General features: G+C 38.3%; 1 pseudogene; it reads right to left on the bottom strand.

Moving 5' to 3' along the window:
- Positions 1-2,796: 2,796 nt before the first annotated feature.
- LOC142644666 (very-long-chain aldehyde decarbonylase CER1-like) lies at positions 2,797-23,504 on the bottom strand (annotated as a pseudogene).
- Positions 23,505-24,352: the final 848 nt, after the last annotated feature.

The raw sequence follows: 24,352 nt of genomic DNA, 5'->3' as shown, positions 1-24,352 counted from the left end.
AATGTTAATTAGATAATTATTTAATCTAACAAATTAATAATAGATCAATGTTGTAAGTCCATTTTCAAATAGGGGTAAATTTGTCTATTTAAATTATTTTCTCTTCTTTCCATCCTAATTTTTAAAACATCCAAACAAGAGAGGAAGGGTTAATTACTCTCTTTCCCCTTACTAATTTTAAAAACATCCAAACAAGGTGGAGGATAACTATTCTTCTCTACTCTCCTCTCCACTTCTCCTCCCCTCTACTCTCTTCTACTCTCCTCCCTCTCTAAACTTCTAAACAGGCCATTATTGTAGTTAAGGGCAGTTTGATGTATTTTCTTTATTTCGTTAGTTTTGATGTTTATATTTGTTTAGTATTTATATACTTGATTTACAAATATTGATGTGCTTATTGGTTATGATAGTTATTGATGTGAATACTGTCTCTTTATATGTTCTTTGAATTAAAGTTCAGATTTTTTACTTAGATTATGGTACTGTATCTTCCACACATGAGTTTATGGTTTGTTTTCAGTGTTTCAGGAATTTATAAGTTAATTCTTTCAACAGTTGTTGTCTATACTAAAAACTAATAGTTAGTAGTTGTGTAAGAATTGTATTAGGGTAATAACTTGTATTTGGGTTGGTATTTAATTTAATCATTACATGTTGTATGTGTGCTTTGTCATGGATGCCAAAGGGGGAGATTATTAGGTTCTAAAGATTTAGGTTTAAATGTTTAGAATCATATTTTTATTGTGTTGGTAAACCGAGAACAAAACATGTCTAGTCTAGGTGTTAGGCAATGCTTAAAAATGTTTATTTTAAGGTTCAAGTCCAGCTGAATACAGTAAAAGGAAGCGTGGTTTTGCCTTGCTCGACCGATCGAAAATCGTAGGTCCAGTTTTTCTACAGAATTTTCAAACAGGCCTAAGCTCGTGAAAACGTTTAGGGTTTTATCTAAACTTCTCCACATATAAAAGGGAAACCCTAGCCACGTTTTGAAGATTTTGGAGAAGACTTGTGTGTTACTCTTTGTGAGAGTTGAGAAGTTTTGTACCTTCTAAATGCACAAGAATCTACCAGAGTAAGAGCTACAATCAAGTGTTGGTAGAACATAGTTGCTGTATCAGGATCATTATTGATGGTGATTTGAAACCTTTGAGTGGGATCTCAAAGTCACAAGCAAGGTGGCTTGTGTTGGTGTAAATCTGAGAAGAGAAGGGGTCCGTGGATTCAAAGCTTATAAGGTCGTGTTAGTAAGTTATTACATGAGGTAGCAATAGATTTAGTGTTAAATCTAATTGTAAAAACTTCAATTTTCTTATAATGGATTTACTTTACCTTGAGAATAGCTAGGTCAAATCCTTCGTAGGTTTTTACCTTGAAACGGTTTGTTTCATTGGTTTTCTTAGGTCATCATATCGTGGTTTTATTTATTTTTTCGCATTTGTGCATGATATGATATATGCTTGTTTAAGCCAGATTTGAATAATTAATCTAAGTAATCACTTGGTTAATAAATGAGGTTAAACGATCTATTTAAGGGGTCTAAACAAACAAATTAACACTCACGTAAAACAAAAGTTCTCTAAAAATCTCTACTATCATGTTGTCAAGCTGTTTTCACACAACTCTTTTAGTTAAATTTTTTTGAAAGTCGACTTACAAAACATTAATAAATTGCTAAATATTTTGCAAATAGTGATAGATGACTAAATATTTTGCCTTGTTTGGCCATTTTCACCAATACTTTTGTTTTTATTTTTTAAAATTATATACTTAATGCGACTTTGATTCAAGCCAATAAACTTAATTGTGACCAAGACCCCAATGTTTTGCTATTGCATGCAGAATCCTTACGTCTTATCAGCAACTCCTTGTGGGTCAAGAAGTGGGCCGGCAATATCAGTAGCTGCAAATTTGGTAGCAATGGCACTTGGGACTGAGACTGATGGCTCAATCCTATGTCTTGCCAATTTTAACTTAGTAGTAGGCATCAAGCCAACCGTTGGGCTCACCAGCCGAGCAGGGGTCATCCCAATCTCTCCTAGGCAGGACACTATTGGGTATGTGATTTTACACTTTTCATTTTGAGATTATAGGAGCACTTGCATCATTCCATGAAAAATGGCTTAAATACAAAATTTTGACCAATTAACTTTAAAAATCACTTACACTAGTCCATGTAAAGTTATACATCTATGGTTCATTTTTCATTTTAGCTATAATAGCCGTGTAAATTTATATGGTTATTGGAGTTGTGTATATGCATATTTTATTCATTCTTTGTGTTTCTTGAAAAAGAAGAAGAAGAGAGTGAATAGTGGTTCTAATGTGTGAATAATACTGAAGATAGATAAACAATTAAAAAATCACGAAAAATTGATATTTTAATAAAGTAGATAATAGAATAGATAATATAATGTGAGTATTTTTGAAAATTAAAGTGGTTATATAAAATTAAAAAAAGATTTTTATACTAAAGTAGTAAAAAATATTTACACAAATAGATGCGAATGCTCTAACGTGTTCTTTGTGCTAATATTTTTAACCAGTTAAAAAAAACGAATACATTATATTTATAGTTACAACATAATGACAAATAAATTAGAAAGATAATGATGCCAGGGTTAATGTAATACAAATATTTTTAAACAACTCATTTAGTTAATGTGGCATAACATTCCATAATAAATTTTGTAACAACAAAATTATGAAAATTATTATTTTTATTAAAATACACCAACATTCCATAGGAAATTTTAATTTATTATTTTTATTAATATACACCACCATATTCTTATGAAGCTAGTATTTAGATCCATTTGAGAACATCAAAGGTTGAAACCCATGTTGAAGACTTGCTTGCCAAACTTTCTCCATGTTGGACATCGTGTAACCGCACTCATGCTCATTCCATCCTTCTAATGCATGCACTATCCCAGCTATACGCCAAGCACTCATCACCCTTCTTGGCAACCAGTTCTGCGATCAAATTTAAAGCTTTCTATAAATATTCATAGTTTTGCACTATGTTGGTGCTTGGAGAGAGTGCTCTATCAAAACTCAAAAGTGGCTTTTACTTTAAAATTTGGTTATAGTTTGTAAAGTTGAATGTAAATGCTCAAGACAAAACATCATTTAGAGTAATATTACGAACCTCACAAGAGTGGACATTCTCAAGAGAAGTGGGAATTAACATTGCCGGTGTGCTATGGTATAGGCAGTCCTTTCGAAATTTCTTTGGTGGAAATTGTGAATAAGGAATAAATAATGTTCCTTTTGGCACTTTTAACTGTTCTTCTTCAGTCAATCCATCTCCCACTAACCATATCTGTAAGATAGTAAAATTTTTAGGTGTAGAAATTAAATGATCTCAATTAATTTGTGAATAATAATTTAAATCTTTAGGAATAAGGTAACAAGAACAAATATTATATGTTATAACTAACTATAAAGGTTGAGATAATGGATCAGGAAAAGTATTTTATGGTTCACCTTTTGACTGTAACTTTTGGAAAGGATCAAACTATTCTCTGAGCTCATCTCCACCGATTTGCTAAGCTTCATGTACTCATCCTCCTGTAATGTAGCTACCTAAAATGAGTTCAACACATGTTAGAAAATAAAAAATTTGAAAACATATATCTAAGCAGTGGGGGCTATGGTTGGCCATGAGCCCCCTGGCCTATTTAAATTCTTCCTCCCTCTCATATTTTCCATAAAGAATAAAAATTTAGATGTAAAATTTAACTATTAGTTCTCTTAAATTTTAAAAAATTAAAATTATACTACATTTATAAATGACTAAATTATTTATTTTTGTTTTTTATTTATTTATTATTTTTATGGCATACGTAATTCAGTTTGTATATATCCAAGATATATTTTCAGGCAAATAGATAGGCTTATCTAAATGATTGATGCATCATTATTTTTTATTACTTTTAGCTTGACCCCTTGAAAAAAGTGTCAGACTCCAATACTAATTATAACCCCTGCTAATATATGAACGTAGAATTTGATGCTTGGTTGGTTATATGAAACATTAAATCAAATACCAGGACTGTATCTAAAGCTTATGTGAGAAACAAAGGATAAGTAATGGGGCTGCACTTTTTGCTTTCAAAATAATGTTCCAATTATGAGTACCGGTCTGAATATGAGGGGTTAAACATACCTGAATGCCCTGTTTGCATAAATCAGCTGCAATTGCACAGGCAACCTTAGTGATTTTGCCTCGAAGGAGCACTTGGGTTGTCCCTTTGGGAATGCTATTTAGCACAATGGCAGCTGCGAGGCTACTTCCATCTACCACCTTTATTTTCAATTGAGGATTCCTCTTGACATAGACTCCACCATATCCGTTGAGTTTCTCCCCCTACAAAACATTGGATGTATTTTGAGAGAGAGAGAGAGAGAGAGAGAGAGAGAGAGAGATAATATCATGTATCAACCTATAATATGAGGAGTAATTCTTAGGTAGTTCCGGAGCACGGAAAATGGTGCTCTCTTCTCTCACATTCATAGTGGGGTCTGCTCATTAAATTCATAGTGGGGCCTACCATGAATGTGAGAAGAGGGAACACCATTTCACTATACTCCGGGACTACCTAAGAATTTTCCTAATATGAGTATGTTGGTTGTAGTATACACATGTTACTAGAAGCCCCATATACCCAAAAAAAAAAATTTTGAATGGAAAGAAATTTAAGAATAAATATAATATAATCAAGTCAAATTCTTCTTAATTTTTGGATTAAGTGTCACTAAATTTTATATAAGATTTTATTAATCTCTCTAAGTTATTATCTCACTAACACCATTGTAAGAGAGAACGAATTTAAGGCCACCAATATTTCACATGAGAAAGAAGTCCCACTGAGCTAGTAAATTAAGTCTCTAATTAAGAGCACTTGCATCAATGCTTGTATAATAGAAAAAGTATCACATTTTAGCCAACTAAGTCCAAAATTCACTTATATCAATTCAAGCAAAAATTGTAAAAAAACATGGTTACTACAATAACTGTGTAAATTTACACAGACATTATTTATTATACATTTTGTTTTTAATCATTTCTTTACATATCCCAAGAATGAAGGAAAATAGTGAATGATAGTTGTTGTATGTTAAAATAGAGAAACAATTAAAAAATTTTGATATCATAATGAAATGTAATGTAAAATAGATAATCTGATTTGAAGTGTTTCAAAAAGTATGTAAAATAGAGAAAAAAAAGGTTTATGCTAAAATAGACAAATTTTTTGCATGAATTGATGTGAATGCTCTAATAACTAATTCTGATATACGAAAATAATTTTTTATTTATTTTTAAATTACATAGAGAAAAAGGGAAAACTGATACTTACCTGGTTCAAGAGACCTAGACTTAACACTTTGACGCCTTTTTTATCCGCTTCAAGTATGGCTTGCTCAATCAAATCATTGATAGAGTTCTCACGCGATCGCAAAAAGTACTGTACCAATATGTATATAAATAGGTAAGCAAAATAGCATAATTATTGGTTGAAAATTAATTTGGAATACATTGGTTACCTTCAAGATTACTTTATACACGATGAAAATGCTTGTTTAAGTTGGGGAAGAAACATCTAACAAAATTATAAAATTAAGAGCTGGTGGTGAAGATTTTTCTTACTTGTACACTATACTTCGGGATGACCCAAGTTTGCAAGGTGAGCATATTGAACTGGTTCCTCTCAACAACAAATGTACGAGCATAAATCCATGTTAACATCGTAAACAATAATGTTAGGGGCCACATTAACCACATGTACCATTTTGAGGTGTGAGGGCTAGAGGCCAAGGAAGAAAGTCCAAGCCTCAAATGATAGATCGAGTCTAGTGTTGTGAGATGTGTTAGATGCACTACATGTGGCACTTTTTCTTTTTTCTTGAGAGAAATTTCATATAGTGTGTCACTGGATTTGTCCATAGTACCAAAGATGTAATCATAAAGAGGCATGAAAAGACAGTAGTTGGTTCGAAATTGTGTATGATGCAGAGAGTGAAACCTGCGATAAGTGGAATTGTTAGAATATTTAATAAGTACTTAAGTTAATATACCATTTTTCTATAAATTTAAATTCTTGAGATAAATGATTATTTATAGTTTAAAATTTTATATTTAGAATTCTCATATAGAATGAGGTGGTCTTCTGTTTCACATATTAAATGGGCACGATCATTTTTTTCTTTCTTTCTTTTGGGAAAAGGTGTTATCAGTATCTTGATACATAGTAACTTTTTATTAGATTGATATCTTTAAGATCTTACCATTAATTACATGTTTATGTTAAATTGTGTTAATAGGATATTGTGGGGAGTAAAAAGATCTTGATGAGAATATGGGCCGTTGGGTCTTGCTAAGGAGGGCCGACCTGCTCTTGGGTTTAGGGTTTGTTGGTACTACGGGTCGGCCCATACGCCGAGAATCTGAAGATCCAGCCGAGGACGTTTTTCCCCTCATACTGACACCGGAGGACCCGAGATTTCATAGTAAAGATTAGGGGATGACACGGTTAAGGCCAATGGTTAAGAGGGGTGAACCCTGGAACACCCCAGAAGCATCGGTGTTGAAGAAATGTCAAAGATAAAGGCTGCTACCTCCACATTAAAGACCCTGCACCTACCACCCTGGCCGCATTTATGGGGAAGTGACACCTGAACAGTGGAAGAGAAACTTCTGGTTACTATTCAAAGGCACTGAGAAAAGAAATATCTAGGCTAAGGGGGAGGTGAGGCAACACGTGTACAAAGTATTCAAAAGAGTAGTATTTAAAGAGCAATCTAAGACAGAAAAAGGGGACGGACTTTTTGTAACCTAAAAAGAAAAAGAAACAAAGAGAAAGATATAATATAAGAACAACTCTCGGTTTACATCCGAGGAAGCTGATTTACGATATTCCTTGTAGTTTCCAATTACTTGCAATTTTTTAGTTTGTCATTTAATCCTCACACGCTTCTAACCTGGGTTTCAAGCCCACACTCTACAAATTCATATTGTTTAAGGCTCATTGGGCCTGAGCCCATAACTGTTCTTGGGACCAGGTGCAATTGTGCACTTACAATTGGCGCCGTCTGTGGGAAACCTAGTCTAGAAGAGTTAGGGATATTATGGCAGGCTTAGGCTCTCACCATGCAGAGTCACAAGGATCACAACCGGAAGATCATTTCGAACGTCTTGAACATCGTAGGGATCGTGAGGGAAGCGTCCATACAGAATACCCAGGGGCCAGCCATACTCATGGTGGGGGTAGCACTACCCACGATGAAGGTTCTAAATCCATGCAGAAGGAAATCAATCGTTTGAAGAGGAAGTTACGCCGTGCTAAACGTAAGGTTTCCCCGTCCTCGCCTAGTTCTTCTTCAGAGAAGGATAGGGGAGTTGGCTACAGTTCAAGGTCGTGTTCCCCCACCAGCGCAACATCCTCCGGTGAGGAGGACGACCAGCCAACCCGCAGGCGTAAGAAGCTTCGCTCTAGGGGCTTAGGCAACGATACCATGAGTATGGCGTTGCACCAACTCTCTAAATCCCCGTTTTCACGGAGGATTGAGAGGGGGAGGCTTCCCAGGAGGTTCACCCAGCCCACCTTTACCATCTACAATGGCCGGACTGACCCGGTGGAGCACGTGAGTCACTTCAATCAGAGGATGGCAGTGCACTCTCACAACGAGACTCTGATGTGTAAAGTCTTCCCCTCCAGCTTGGGACCTGTGGCTATGAGATGGTTTAACGGTCTCAAATCGGGGTCTGTAGGCTCGTTTGGAGAGCTAACTAGGGCATTCGCTTCGCGGTTCATCACGTGTAGCAGAGTCCCTCGGCCATTGGACTCCCTGCTATCCATGGCCATGAAGGAAGGGGAGACACTGAAAGCATACTCCGACCGATACTAGGAGATGTTTAACGAGATAGATGGTGACTTTGATGAGGTGGCGCTTAATACCTTTAAGGTGGGTCTTCCTACTGACCACGACCTACGAAAGTCTTTGACGAAAAAGCCTGTCCGCAGCGTACGCCGCCTTATGGATCGTATTGATGAGTACAAGAGGGTAGAGGAAGACCAGCAGCAGGGGAAGGGAAAGGAGAAGGTTATCCCGCAGGAGAGAAGGGATTTCAGGTCGGATAGATACCACAACAACAAGCCGAGGAGGGATTACTTCGGCCAATCCGGCTCGGCAGCACCTCAGGCAGTAAATACTGTGTTCCGAGAACCAGTGCATCAGCTACTGGAGAAAGTTCGTAAAGAGCCCTTCTTCAGACGGCCAGGAAAGATGGCAGGGGACCCTGCGAAAAGAAACCAAAACCTCTTTTGTCAGTACCACCAGGATGTGGGCCACACTACTGAGAATTGTCGGACCCTCTGGAACCACTTGGAACAGCTTGTCAGTGAGGGAAAACTGAAGCAGCACCTGTGCTACCCTAATGGGCAGGGCAGTCAACCTGTTTCGAACAACCAGAGGAACAATTCATCTCGGCCCGCATTAGGAACAATTAATGTTATCTTCGCTGCGCCTGGTAGGACCGGCTCAGGTCCCACTAGAGTGATGACGGTTTCCCATCCCCAGGTCGAGGATTTGGGTAGCAGGCCGAAGAGGTTGAAGGGCACCTTGCCCGTCCTAGGTTTCTCCGAGGAGGACAAGATAGGGACTATTCAGCCCCATGATGATGCTCTTGTGGTCACCCTCAGAATAGGGAACTATGATGTGAAAAGGGTGATGATAGACCAGGGCAGCGGTGCAGATATCATGTACCCTGATCTATTCAAGGGGTTAAGATTGAGGTTGGAAGATCTTACTCCTTATGATTCGCCGCTTATAAGTTTTGAAGGGAGAGCCGTTGTGCCGAAGGGACAAATTCGTTTGCCCGTTCAATCCGGCTCAGAAACGGTTGAGGTGGACTTTATTGTGGTTGACGCGTACTCTCCGTATATAGCCATCCTTGCCAGGCCATGGCTGCACGCTCTTGGAGCTGTCTCCTTTACCTTGCATGTTAAAGTTAAATTTCCCTCAGGAGAATGTGTTGAAGAGGTCCTCGGCAGCCAATCGGTGGTCAGGCAGTGCATATCGGTTGCTGTTCTGCATCAGACGGAGGCCGAATCTTCGGCCCTGATTACTAAGGAATTATAGCAATTAACTGCTCCCGGTCCATCTGGGATGGTGACAGGGGAGGAGGCACATTGTGAGGGGTTGGAGAAGTTTCCAGTAGCCGATGACCCAGAGAGGTTCTTCCAAGTCGGTGTACTTTTGCCACATCAAGAGAAGAGGGAATTGTTAGAATTTTTGAAGGACAATGTTGATGTTTTTGCGTGGGATCCTTATGAAGCTCCAGGCGTTGATCCGAGCTTCATTTGTCATCACTTAAATGTCAATTCAGCTGTCGTTCCGAGAAGGCAGCCACCTCGGCGGTCCTCCATGGAACATTCCGAGGCTGTGAAGGAAGAGGTTCTTAAGCTTAGAAGGGCTGGTGCTATCAAAGAGGTTTTTTACCCCGAGTGGTTGGCCCATACGGTTGTTGTGAAAAAGAAGAATGGAACGTGGAGGGTATGTGTGGACTTCATTGATCTGAACAAGGCCTGTCCTAAAGATTCGTTCCTAATGCCACGTATTGATCAACTGGTGGATGCCACTGTCGGACATCCTCGGATGAGTTTTTTGAACGCCTTCCAGGGTTACCACCAGATTCCCTTAGCATTGGAGGACCAGGAGAAAACGGCCTTCATTACACCGACGGGGAATTATCATTACAAAGTCATGCCATTCGGCTTAAAGAATGCTGGGGCTACTTATCAAAGAATGATGACCAGAATGTTCGAACAACAAATGGGGAAAACCATTGAGGTATATGTCGACGATATGGTGGTGAAAAGCAAAGCAATACCCTCACACGTGAGAGATTTGGCCGACACTTTTCAGATACTGAGAAAGTACAAATTACGCCTTAATGCCTCAAAGTGCTCTTTCGGCGTGGGGTCTGGAAAGTTCTTGGGGTATATGATTACTCATAGAGGCATAGAGGTAAATCCGGTGCAGGTGAAGGCTATTCAGGGCTTGCAGTCTCCTCGGAACCCAAAAGAAATCCAGAGATTAACGGGAATGATTGCTGCCTTGAATAGATTCATATCTCGGTCAGCTGACCGGTGCCGCCCTTTCTTCCAACTGTTGAACAAGTGGAAAGGGTTTCAATGGACCGAGGACTGTGAGTTAGCTTTTCAACGGCTCAAGCAATATCTTTCTCGGCCACCCATTCTGTCTCGTCCGGAGGCACATGAGATTTTGTTTGCTTATCTGGTCGTGGCCGTCCACGCGGTCAGCCTGGTCCTGATAAGAGATGATGACGGGGTGCAAAGACCGGTATATTATGTAAGCAAGTCTTTAGGTGATGCTGAAGTGCGTTATCAACCTTTAGAAAAAGCGCTCTTGGCCGTGGTTCATGCCACGCGAAAGCTTCCCCACTATTTTCAGTCTCACACGGTGGTTGTTCTGACTTAGTTGCCCCTCAAGGCAGTGCTGCGTAGCGCCGACTACACAGGAAGGGTAGCGAAGTGGGGTACTATCCTGGGGGCTTTTGATGTTAAATACAAGCCTCGCACCTCGGTGAAGGGCCAGGTCCTCGCTGACCTGGTAGCGGAATTTGCCGAGCCATTGCTGGAAGAAACTCTGAAAGAGGCCCACATGGGTGAAAAATCAGTGGGGGCAATCGTAGCTGCGGTGTCTCCGATTTGGGAAGTCTATGTGGATGGGGCTGCTAATCAGAGAGGATCTGGTATTGGACTCGTTCTAATATCTCTTGAAGGAATTGTCTTTGAAAAATCTTTAAGATTGGCCTTCTCGGCTACTAACAACGAGGCCGAATATGAAGCAGTCCTGGTAGGCATGCAGATGGTACTTAAGATGGGTGGTAAGGAAATCCATGTATTCTCGGACTCTCAACTGGTGGTCGGCCAGGTCACGGGGACCATGGAGGCTAGAGACCCCAGAATGCAAGAATATTTGGCCCAGATCAAACGTCAGCAAACTGAGTTTGGTTCCTTCGCCTTAACCCATATCTCTCGGAGCGGAAACACCCATGCAGACTCCTTAGCCACGCTGGCAACTACCTCGGCTCAAGTTTTACCTAGGGTTATCCTCATTCAGGATTTGCTAAAACCCTCTGTTGTCATTGCCGATGCACCTCGCATCCATCTAATAAGGCCTGGACCTAGCTGGATGGACTCGATCATATCCTTTCTTAAGAATGACATCCTTCCCGAGGACAGGGCTGAAGCAGAAAAAATACGTCGAAAGGCGCCGCGTTTTTGGTTGTCCGAGGACCAGAAGCTATACAAACGATCCTTTTCAGGACCGTATTTGTTGTGTGTGCACCCTGAATCGACAGACTCATTACTGGAGGAACTGCATGAGGGAATTTGTGGGAGCCACACTGGGGGAAGGTCCTTAGCCCATAGAGCCCTGACCCAGGGTTATTGGTGGCCCAATATGCAGAGGGAGGCTCAGGACTATGCCAGAAAATGTGATCAATGTCAGAGGTTTGCCCCTAATATTCACCAACCTGGAGGGGTCCTCAACCCTCTCTCCAGTCCTTGGCCTTTCGCACAATGGGGCTTGGACATTGTAGGGCCATTTCCGAGGGCTGCTGGAAACAAAAGATGGCTTCTCGTGGGAACAGACTATTTCACTAAGTGGGTTGAAGCCGAGCCCTTGGCAAATATTAGAGATGTTGACTCCAAGAAGTTCGTCTGGAAAAACATCGTCACTAGATTCGGAATACCACACACACTCATCTCTGACAATGGTGTCCAGTTCGATAGTAAGGCTTTTAGGAAGTATTGTGGTGACATGGGTATCATAAATAGATATTCCACCCTAGTTTATCCTCAAGGAAATGGACAAGCCGAGGCCGTTAACAAGGTCATAGTCAACGGGCTCAAGAAGAGGTTGGACGATGCGAAAGGCAGATGGGTAGAAGAGCTCCCTCATGTCCTGTGGACGTATCGGACCACACCGCGCAGGTCCACTGGAGAAACGCCATTCTCTATGACTTATGGTGCCGAGGCAGTGATACCACTGGAATCTGGTTTTCCTACTTTAAAGACGAGTTCTTTTAGCCCAGAGAATAATAAAAGACTCCTAGAAAAGGATCTTGATTTACTTGAGGAACGGCGTGAGGTAGCTATGGTCCGAATGGCTTATTATCAACAGAAGCTAAAACGAGGGTATGATGCCCACGTGAAACTAAGGCCACTCGCGCCAGGCGATCTTGTACTAAGGAAAGTTGTAGGCACTTCTAAGAACCCAGCTTGGGGTAAGTTGGGACCCAACTGGGAAGGCCCCTATCGCATTGTTTCAGTAGCAGGCATAGGGTCGTATAGGTTAGTTGACCTAGACGAAAGAATTGTACCACGTCCATGGAATGTAAATAATCTTAGAAGGTATTATTATTAATGAAATGAGTTTTTGTCAATTAATATTTCAAAGTTATGAGTAGCTCTGATGCTCGCAGTTATCATTTTTAAGAATCAAACAGAAACTTGGTTAAGTGCAGTCCTCGGACCACAAACCTTGTGGAAATTGATGTCTTATCATTTGTTAAACAAAACCTTAGTTATGTCGGGTCTTCGGACCTCCTGCTTTGGGAAAATTAACATTTGAAGTTACTATTCTAAAGGATCAAACAGAAACTTGGTTAAGTGCAGTCCTCGGACCACAAACCTTGTGGAAATTGATGTCTTATCATTTGTTAAACAGAACCTTAGTTATGTCGGGTCTTCGGACCTCCTGTTTTGGGAAAATTAACATTTGAAGTTACTATTCTAAAGAATCCAACAGAAACTTGGTTAAGTGCAGTCCTCGGACCACAAACCTTGTGGAAATTGATGTCTTATCATTTGTTAAACAGAACCTTAGTTATGACGGGTCTTCGGACCTCCTGCTTTGGGAAAATTAACATTTGAAGTTACTGTTCTAAAGAATCAAACAGAAACTTGGTTAAGTGCAGTCCTCGGACCACAAACCTTGTGGAAATTGATGTCTTATCATTTGTTAAATAGAACCTTAGTTATGACGGGTCTTCGGACCTCCTGCTTTGGGAAAATTAACATTTGAAGTTACTGTTCTAAAGAATCAAACAGAAACTTGGTTAAGTGTCGCCCTCGGACCACCAACCTTGTGGAAATTGATGTCTTATCATTTGTTAAACAGAACCTTAGTTATGTCGGGTCCTCGGACCTCCTACTTTGGGAAAATTAACATTTGAACTTACAACTTTGATCAAAGTTATCTCCTTATTATGTCTGGATGTTAATGCGTTACTGTTTAGTAAACTTGGATCTTAAGTTTTATATCTTTAAGTGTTAAGCAACTTTGTGTAAGGAATGGTCCTCAGATCTTACATCCTACTAGAAACAGTGTTATGCATTATAAGGGTTTAATTGTTATATGAGGTCCTCTCTTCTTCTTCTTAATCGAGGCATTGTTCAAATATATTAACCATGTCACCTTTTATTAAATCTTTAATAATACGCGCGTGATTATGTGAAAGTTATGATTGTGCAATCCTTGGAGTTAGATTTATTTACTCAGAGAAACTTCTGTAATAAGTACAAAAAGAATAAAGTAAAAACAGATACGACCCAAGTGAAAAGCAAATGAAATTGTTCTTCATTAATCAGTCAAATATACATTACATATATATAATTCAAATATGGAAAAGGAGAAGTCCTAAAGATAGATCCTAAGCTTTGGTAGGGGGGTCTTGCTGAGAGGTACTGGTGCCCTCGGTCTTTCTCAACTCCAGCTCAAAGGGAGTCAAGACTTGCTTCCCCTTATCTGCTGTCTTCGATGGAAGGACGTTGGGCTCCACTGTCTGGCTCAAGTCCTTCTCTGCATCCCCTCCTCCTTCCTTCTCTTTGTTGGAACCAGAAGGTTCTGTAGGATCAGGAATTTGCTGTTGGACCACCAGAGGTAGAGCAGGAAGAGTTGTCTCAGGGGTAGGAGTGGCAGCAGGAGGCTCCTCAATCTCCTGTATTTCTAGGGGAAGCCAAACGTTCTCGGACTTCCTCAAATCCGAAGATAGAGGAACTCCTGCTACGTTTAAAGCTTCCCCCCATACTTTTTGACAGTATTCGCGGCATAAAGCCGCGAACTCCTCTGTCAGCTGCTCCTCTGTGGTTGCTACCCCTTCTTCGAAACTCGCCTGCTTGGCAGCTTGAAGAGAGAGTTGGAAGAAGCTGGCTTCTTTCTTCATCAACGCCAGTTCCTTCTTCAGATCTGAGCACTCCCTTTGAGCTTGGGAGAGCTCTTCATCTCTTTCATGAAGGAGCTTGCGCTGTCCTTCTATCTGGGTCTTCATGGTCTTCAAGTTTGACTCGACCCCATTTTTCTCTCTCCTCAGATCAGCCACCTCTGAGGTCAACTTCTCATTTTCAGCAAGGGCTGTGCCCAAGGACTTCTCAGTTTCCAGCCTGATTTCGAGCTCAGTTCTGGCTACCTTCCGAGTGTCTTCTATAAACTTCTCGGCTACGAAGACCTCCTGAATAGCCTGTAACAAAGGATGATGGAGTTAAGAATATTAAAAAACAAACTTACTTATAAGTATTGTTAAAAGTGGAATCTTCCTAAAAAAAGGGAAAAACTTACCAGCGCTAAGTCTCTTTTTAGTGAGAGAAATAATTGTGGCTGGCCCATTTTTTCCAAGGTCTCCATGTCCTTGGGCAGCAGGAGAGGGCGTTCTAAAACCTCGGCCGGGTGGTGGGCATGGCCTTGTTGAACCGCCCTTATCCGGACCGGCGGTAGATGGGTGCGCCGTCCGATCTTAGATCGGGGGACCGGGTGGTCGGTGCTCGGCGCACTTCGGCCTCGTCCACGAATTCCCCGATTTCAACCGAGCGGGCCCTGCCCTTGCCTTTGTCCAGCTTCTGCTGCTGGGCCGGTGGGAGTTGTTGTCGTGGTTTCTTGGGGTCCTTATTAGTCGTCCCCTTGTTATCCCCCTTCCTCTTCTTCTTGGGATCCTCGGCTGGAAGTTTTGGCTCAGCTGGAGGAGGGGGAGGTGGTAAAGATGGGGGAACTTGAGACGTCCCCCTCTTTTTCTCTGCAACCTTAGCAGCCCTATTGGTGAGGAGACCCTCCATTCTTCCCATGTCTTCTTCAAATTCGTCCTCGGGAAGGGCAACCACAAACCCTGCAATTCCAGAGGCCTCGGTGGCTTCTTCCTCCTCGTCGGAAAGTACCACAAACTGGTTCCCGCGAGGTCTCTCGGTGTCTTCGAGATGGAATTGATCTATCTCGTCGTCAAGTGTGTGCGAAGAAGACACCTGCTCTTCTGGAACGACAGTTGCTTGTGAGTGCACAGCAAGGGGAATTGCTGCTATAGGCTGGTTGTATAAAAAGGTGTTAGGAGCGTCCGGGAGGTCGCGGTCGTCCAGAAAGTGGGGCCGAGCTACGTTTATCCTCCTTCGTCTTCGGTCGCCCGCAATTATGGCGTTCTCTATCTCCTGGAAGTCCGAGGAAAGGGGGGTGTACCCTAGAACAAGATGAGCAGCCCGGAGTTGTAAGTCTTCGCTAACGAACACCTCGGAGCGAAGTACTCGGTTTAGATCTGCGACGTTACAGTGACTCAGACGAGGACGCACGTGCTGCTTATCTGCAAAAAAGACGTCAAAACAAACAAACCTGGTCAGATTCACACAGATATTTAACAAGTTTAAGTAAGTACGAATACGCATTTCTGTGTGTGTTAGAAGAAGTTGTGTTGTGGGGAGATTAATCCTACGGCATCGCACCTGGATCCCCCCACTCAACTGGGCAGTGGAGGCCGTCGTGCCAGTTCCCAGACACGATCAAGTAGTCGTCCTTCATGCCTTTGTTGGATTTGGGCAGACAGGAGATTAGCCTAACGGTCTTTGGACCGAGACTTAATATAATAACCTACCTTAGAAAGTTTATGGGACTCATATAGGAACACGACATCGTGCCATGTGAGGTTTAAACCCATCTGCTCGTTTAGAGCATCTACACTACCCAAAACTCTAAAAACGTTTGGGAGGCATTGATCGGGACACAACCGGTGGTTGCGAAGGTATTCCCTAGTTACAGGTTTCATTGGAAGGGTCATCCCACCCTCTATAAAGGCTATCATAGGGATGATAACCTCTCCCTCTTTCCTAGAACCGGCCACGGCTTCTGCCGGGCAATATTTTAACCCTACATCGCTGGGAATATGGTATTTGGCCCTAAAGCCTTCCATCCCAGCGGCAGTATCAACTAGACACTTAAACCTACCCATTAGAAAAGAACGAAAGGTTAAACTCTAAAAGGGAGAACGTTTATGAAGACAGCCGAGGACTGTATCCGAGGAGAAAAGGCTAAGAATAGAGAGAGCAAGAACTTACAAGGTTGAAGGTACAGGTTCCCACGGTTTTCTGCTGGTAAAGAATGATTGTTGGTGTTTTGATGGGATTGATCCCTGATGAATTAAATGAAGGCGCAGGTTCCCGAAGCGTCACAACGTGCGAAAAGGCGGCCTCGTAATTATATTTGTCCCGCCTAAAATTTCGTGGAGTAACGAGGATCGTTGGATGCCCATCTCACCGTTGAACATGGGAGACAAAGAGTAACTTACAGTAATAAATGCGCGCGTTTTTGAAAATAAAAGCGCCAAATGGCATCTTCTGGGACGCGAAACGATTTCCACACGTGCCATCATTTTTAAAGTGTGTGGAGGGGATCCCCATCAAATCAAAACCCTATTTTTCTCCTCGGATGTCGAAAATTAGAGTTTTGAGGGGCTATTGTGGGGAGTAAAAAGATCTTGATGAGAATATGGGCCATTGGGTCTTGCTAAGGAGGGCCGACCTGCTCTTGGGTTTAGGGTTTGTTGGTACTACGGGTCGGCCCATACGCCGAGGATCTGAAGATCCAGCCGAGGACGTTTTTCCCCTCATACTGACACCGGAGGACCCGGGATTTCATAGTAAAGATTAGGGGATGACACGGTTAAGGCCAATGGTTAAGAGGGGTGAACCCTGGAACGCCCCAGAAGCACCGGTGTTGAAGAAATGTCAAAGATAAAGGCTGCTACCTCCACATTAAAGACCCTGCACCTACCACCCTGGCCGCATTTATGGGGAAGTGACACCTGAACAGTGGAAGAGAAACTTCTGGTTACTATTCAAAGGCACTGAGAAAAGAAATATCTAGGCTAAGGGGGAGGTGAGGCAACACGTGTACAAAGTATTCAAAAGAGTAGTATTTAAAGAGCAATCTAAGACAGAAAAAGGGGACGGACTTTTTGTAACCTAAAAAGAAAAAGAAACAAAGAGAAAGATATAATATAAGAACAATTCTCGGTTTACATCCGAGGAAGCTGATTTACGATATTCCTTGTAGTTTCCAATTACTTGCAATTTTTTAGTTTGTCATTTAATCCTCACACGCTTCTAACCTGGGTTTCAAGCCCACACTCTACAAATTCATATTGTTTAAGGCTCATTGGGCCTGAGCCCATAACTGTTCTTGGGACCAGGTGCAATTGTGCACTTACAGATATTATTTCCGAATCAATTCACAAACTCATCTTTAAGGTGGTGGTAAAAGTTATGACAAAAATTAAGTTGTGTTCCTAGATATTCTTATCATTTTGTTTGTTCCTCATTTTAAGATTAAAAAAAAAAAAAATAGAACTTAAACATTCTATATATGAAAATGAAACAACTATTGATCTCTAATTGTCTTGAAATTTTACAATTATTGTGGAAGTATAAGAAAAAAAAAATTCAACGTTAGATATGTCAAAATCTACATCTAATAAAAAGATTTGTCAAGAATATGGTCTCATGCCACCACGATGTCCATGGGTGAAAATGGAATGCCAGTTGGTTTACAATCCATTGGATAAATTTACATAAACTAATAATTATTTATGTTCTTGTTTTCATAAGCTAGTTCAGTATACCATTTTGAAATCATTGTCCTTTGGAAGTCGGTCATGTTAACAAATAATTTGGTGATTTTTGGAACAATCCAAATTTTAAGAAGTTGCATACATTTTTTTCTTCACGTTTTTTATTTTTATTTTTTTTAAAAATGTGTGTGTCTTTAGATGCAAATAAATGTGTGAAAAGAAAAAAATAATAAAACAAGTAAGAACTTAAATAATGAATTATATAGAAGGTAAGGGTTATGACTTACGAAGGAGTGTACATGAGAAACTTGAGCGGAGGAAACAAAGAGAACAACCACTTTGGAATAAACTCAAAATTACAGTGACCCATGTTGTTCATGAGATCAACATAAGTCATATAACCGAAAATAGAGGCTAAAGAAGCAGTTCCCGTCAAGACGACTGTCATTATTGTTATAGAAAAGAGCATGTAATATATTATAAGCTCAGAAAATGGATGTACGACAGCTGCCATAAAAAAGAAAAACATTATGAAAATATAAGAATATGATTGTGAGATAAATATTATGGGTGTAGTTTACCCATTCTTTAAAAATTATTCTACATAATAACTTGCTAATGCAACTTCTTTGAAGATGAAAAAATTTACTGAATATTTACATATATAATATTTACAGAATTCAATGGTAAGTTATCGCACCAATCTGTTATTATAAGGAATTCTTCTAAAAAAACAAAGTTATTCTAAGGAAGTTCGAAACCTCAACATATCTTCCGTGGGTAGCACAAATGATTAAGCCCATGGCATAAACATAACGGTTATGATACATAACTTATAAATGAAGGTTATTATTAGTTTGAATCTTCCCTCTTCTCTTTTGGAATCAAACTTACTCATAAAAAATAAAATGTCAAAAAGCTAGATCTCTTTTTAGTTTTTAAGTTGATCATCAACTTTGTGAGACATTATCAAGGTTGTCAAAATTAGGATCTTACGTAAGATCATTGAAGGTAGGTGGGATCATAGAATTGGATTGTGAATTGTAAGATCTTACATATTTTCAAACTTAAAGCAAATAATACATTGATAATGACTTTGTTTGTTGAATAATCATGTAAATTATAAATTCATCCATAAAAATACTAAGATTTGCATCATATAATGTAATTTGCATGACATACATCGCTAATTATATACTAATGAAACAAATATATTTAAGTTTTGCCACAATGTATCTAAAAAGTTCAATACATGTTTAATTAGCAATCAAATAGCAAAATATTATAAAAAAATATGGAAAATATTTTTCAAGTTCTAAGTTCCAAATTTGAAATCCAAAATAAGTTAGCAAATGGAAACTTGTTAACTAAAATTTGAAATCCAAAAGCCAGATGAATATTAAGGTGAAGTGAACATTTAATTATTCTCATTCTAAAGGTCTTATAACCACCGTCCTAAATTCCTAACTATCATTATTTATTTCATCATCTATGTAGATATTATATATTTGTACACTAGAGTTGCAAAAGACATCAAGATACAATTTTACACTCAACTATTCAAGTTATACTACTTAGCAACAATTAAAGAGCATGCTCAAAAAAATCAATCAATCAATCTACAAATACAAGCATAAACGATAAAATTATACATTAAACAATATTTTAGTAATATTAGAACACAAATTAGTATATTGATCAAACAAATTTAACAACATTATAATTTAAAAGGTAGCAAAGCTAACATCAAATTCTTTATTTAAAAATGATGAAATATTACTTCATTTTGATTATAAGTGAACTAGAAATTAGAAAACATTTGCTTAGGTTAACATAATTTTATAAATAAATAAAAAAGTCATACCATCACAACATAAAAAAAAATAAAAACCCTTAAAGCCTCATCAAAACAAAAAATTTATCCCATAAAAAAACCCAAAAATTTTTATTTTTGGTAGGATCGGTAGAATCTCATGCGATCTTACAATCTTATATGATCTTACCATTTTTACGATCCTAGTATGATCCTAAATGTTTTTAATGAGGTGGGATCGTAAAATCATACGATTCAGATCGTGATTTTGACAACCATGGACATTACTGATTTATAATAATAATAATAATAATAATAATAATATTATTATTATTATTATTATTATTATTATTATTATTATTATTATTATTATTATTATTATTATTATTATTATTGTGCATACAATTAGTTGTATGCATTTCTATGAATAGTGTACAATATTATAGCTCATGCAAATGTGTACAATATTGTATACATTTGTTTAGTCTACAAATTAAAATTTACATGAATTTTGAATGTGTGTAAAGATATAATTTTCCATAATAATTGTGGGGAGTAAAAAGATCTTGATGAGAATATGGGCCGTTGGGTCTTGCTAAGGAGGGCCGACCTGCTCTTGGGTTTAGGGTTTGTTGGTACTACGGGTCGGCCCATACGCCGAGGATCTGAAGATCCAGCCGAGGACGTTTTTCCCCTCATACTGACACCGGAGGACCCGGGATTTCATAGTAAAGATTAGGGGATGACACGGTTAAGGCCAATGGTTAAGAGGGGTGAACCCTGGAACGCCCCAGAAGCACCGGTGTTGAAGAAATGTCAAAGATAAAGGCTGCTACCTCCACATTAAAGACCCTGCACCTACCACCCTAGCCGCATTTATGGGGAAGTGACACCTGAACAGTGGAAGAGAAACTTCTGGTTACTATTCAAAGGCACTAAGAAAAGAAATATCTAGGCTAAGGGGGAGGTGAGGCAACACGTGTACAAAGTATTCAAAAGAGTAGTATTTAAAGAGCAATCTAAGACAGAAAAAGGGGACAGACTTTTTGTAACCTAAAAAGAAAAAGAAACAAAGAGAAAGATATAATATAAGAACAACTCTCGGTTTACATCCGAGGAAGCTGATTTACGATATTCCTTGTAGTTTCCAATTACTTGCAATTTTTTAGTTTGTCATTTAATCCTCACACGCTTCTAACCTGGGTTTCAAGCCCACACTCTACAAATTCATATTGTTTAAGGCTCATTGGGCCTGAGCCCATAACTGTTCTTGGGACCAGGTGCAATTGTGCACTTACAATAATAATAATAATAATATATATTTTTTATTATAGCTCATGTAAATATGTATAATAATGCATTTTTTTTTTTAATTATTTTGAAAGCCTCTCATGGCCCCATCTACTTGCATGAATGTGAGGTAAAGTATTAATTGATAAAATTGATAAATTTGTGACTAATGATAATACATGAAAAGGCAAATGCAATAAAGACATATAGTAATAGGTTTTACATGTGATAGGCTCTGTGACAATTGAGGAGTGATGGTGAGAATGATAGCGAGAGTAAAGGTAATGGTGGTGCAATGCTCTATGAAGCCAATAGTAGAGGAACTCCACTGGACCCGCATGAAGTAGAATTGTTAGAATTACTCCATCTAGTCTCCAAATGGGAAAGTGTGAAGCCCCCGGCACAGTAGTGTTGACGAGGTAGGATATGATTCCACCCAGAACTATTTGGTCATCCCTACATATTAACAAAAAAAGACGTAAGATTACAACTTCTACTTAATTTTTATGTGCATTAGATTTTGTCAATTTCTTCACATATGTTGCACCTTGCATATTAATGGTTTGTAAGGTGCAACATATGTGAATAAATTGACAAAATCAAATGCTTGTAAAAATAGTTTGTGTGTGTTCTTGATGGAATTAGGTGCACAGTTATGGTTTATTCAGATTCCCTACTTTCACGGGCTTAGGTCCAGCGAGTAGGGTGTTACTATGGTCACATCCAGGTAGAAGATGCCAACTTAGGTCACCCCCTACCCCTTTTTTTCTCAGCAAAAAAAAAAAAAAAAAAAAGTTTGTGTGTGTGTATACAAATAAAATTAATACTAACCAACTTTGCTCTCTGTCGACTTGTTCAAATTGAAGACTCTTGTCAACAAGTAGGTTGTTGCCTTTTGCATTTCGGTAACGAGAAATACTAATCCATATCTGGCTGTGAAGCACCCTCCATAATAGAAATGGGAGTATGAGAAAGTTAAAAAAGGTCCCTTTCACTCTCTTCCTTGAGTAGGAATGAGTATATGCTGTGTACCGCCCATGGAGCCAATATCAAATACTTCGATTGAATGAAACAATGAGAAGTTAGTATACGAAGTGCAAACCATTTAATCATATATACTTGTTTCTTTCCAAAAAAAAGAAAAAGAAGAAGAAGACATAATTAAGCTTTTTTTAAGTTCAAGTCTATTTATACATGTATATATACTCCCAAAACTCAAGTATATATATGCATGTGCATCTTTTGAGGTTATAGGTAGGCAAGTATGTATATTTTTCCTTTCTTAGTGGTCCAAATCCGAACTTGTCCACGAAGGTGGACCAAAAAATCGAGTACTAAGCCCTAGTACTAGTAGGTCACATTTCACAAACAAAATAACAACCAAAACGCAATTTTTTTTCCATCCTAAATAAAGGAAATATATTGAAACAAAGAGAATGTTGTAGCAGCCATGGACCAAACTCCATAATACATTAATACAGCCAACAGCTACAAGGAGGCACAGAAAAAAGAATACAACAACATACATAGAAAAGAATCCAAGAAACAAAGGACTCCAAATATAGTATTGTCATAAAACCTAACAAAAAGAAAGCTTCACAGCAGTAGCAGAGCCAGGATTTTGGTTAAGAGGAGGCAAAATTGAAAGACAATATTTAAAGTAAAATTAATCTAAAAAATATTAATCGATAGTAATAATAAAATAAATAAAAAATTATAAGAAAATAAATATATTTCACATCATTAAAATAAATAAACAAAAATAACCAATTCATAGTTACTCCAAAATTTACAATAAAAAATTTATAAATTGATGTGGTAAAAATGTGATTACTAAAACAATATAATGAATAGATGTTTAGAATTATTTTTTGTGATTGGTGACGTGCCAATTTGTAAGATATAAGTAGTAAAATTTGTAACATCTGTAACATCACTCAACAATAAAATACAATAAAAAGTATCATTAATGGTGAAAATGGTAAAAATAATGATAGAAAAGAAAAAAGGAAACAATTGTGAAATTGGTGTCAAACATGGGGAAGACAAAAGCTACATACAAGAACAGTGAAATAGGTGAAAAGGTGACATGGTTTGATGTTTGAGAAAACTATTTTTTACTTTCTTTTTTTTGTCAGAATCACTTTCAAGTTTCAACCAAGTGGGAGTCCTTTTTTTGTTTTTTCTCTATGCTAGTGAGTAACTATTTAAGATTACATGGACAAGAAAATTTTAGGAGGAGTCAGGGGGCAGGTGCCCCCCTCGCTTCCCTGTGTCTCTGCCCCTGCTTCATAGACTACCAAGAAGGCAAGAAACCTAACTTTAAAGCAAATATTTTGTGGGATGTGTGTGACTGACTGTGTGTGCAAAGAGAGAGATGTAACTTGGAAGAATTAGACAAAGACACCACCTTAAAGCTTCCAAGATGCTTCCATGGCCAATCGGAGAGAATTCCTGGATTAGAAGCCATTCTTTCTTAACTACTTCACTTGCTCTGCATGCAACCCTTCGAAGGCTCATATATATATATATATATATATATATATATATATATATATATATATATATATATATATATATATACACTATATGCTATTAACCTTCTTCATTAATGCGGGGCACATTACAACTACTTTTATATTAAATTTTTCTATATAAAAAAGAAAAAACATAAAATGTGTGTATGTAGAAGACAGGCTGATATATAATTAAAAAAAGTTATGATATGTAGGCTGACTGATTAAAAAACAAAAAAGAGGCGGTTGACGATATTTGAAACTAGTCGCAATATGACACAATTTTTTGCAAGTTAAGACATAGTGTAAAAATAGAGATCGAAACAGGTTAAGTTTTTTGCTATAGTCAAATGGGTTTCATACCAAAATAAGTCGATCTATATTGTCATGATAATTGAGTCCATTTTTTCATCAAAGAAATGTCAATTTTGTGTCAACTTGTTTAATTTACAATCAACTCGAAATTATTTGGTTCATTATTTGTGATAAGATAACACAAACTCGTTTAGCTCATATAAATAAATTAGATTTTATCCAACATTAATTTAAATTTTAAATATAGTTTGAATAATATGTACAATTATAGTGGTTGTATTTGTACAATCTTAAAAGATTGAGACTTAAGACAATGTTAACATTTTCAAATGCCTTAATGCTTATATTTGTTTTATAACAGATTGAGACTTAAGGCAACGTTAACATCTTCAAATCGGAATGTTTATAGTTGATATGACTTGAATAATATTTAGTTAATATTTCATATTATAAGAAATTTATATAATTTTGTTAGGTTTTAAAGATTTAGGATTAAATTTCTAGAAT

The sequence above is a fragment of the Castanea sativa genome, chromosome 7, assembly GCF_040712315.1.
Source record: "Castanea sativa cultivar Marrone di Chiusa Pesio chromosome 7, ASM4071231v1".
Classification (NCBI taxonomy): Eukaryota; Viridiplantae; Streptophyta; class Magnoliopsida; order Fagales; family Fagaceae; genus Castanea; species Castanea sativa.
The sequence above is the reverse complement of the archived record's forward strand: the minus strand, read 5'-3'. Positions and strand labels throughout refer to the sequence as shown.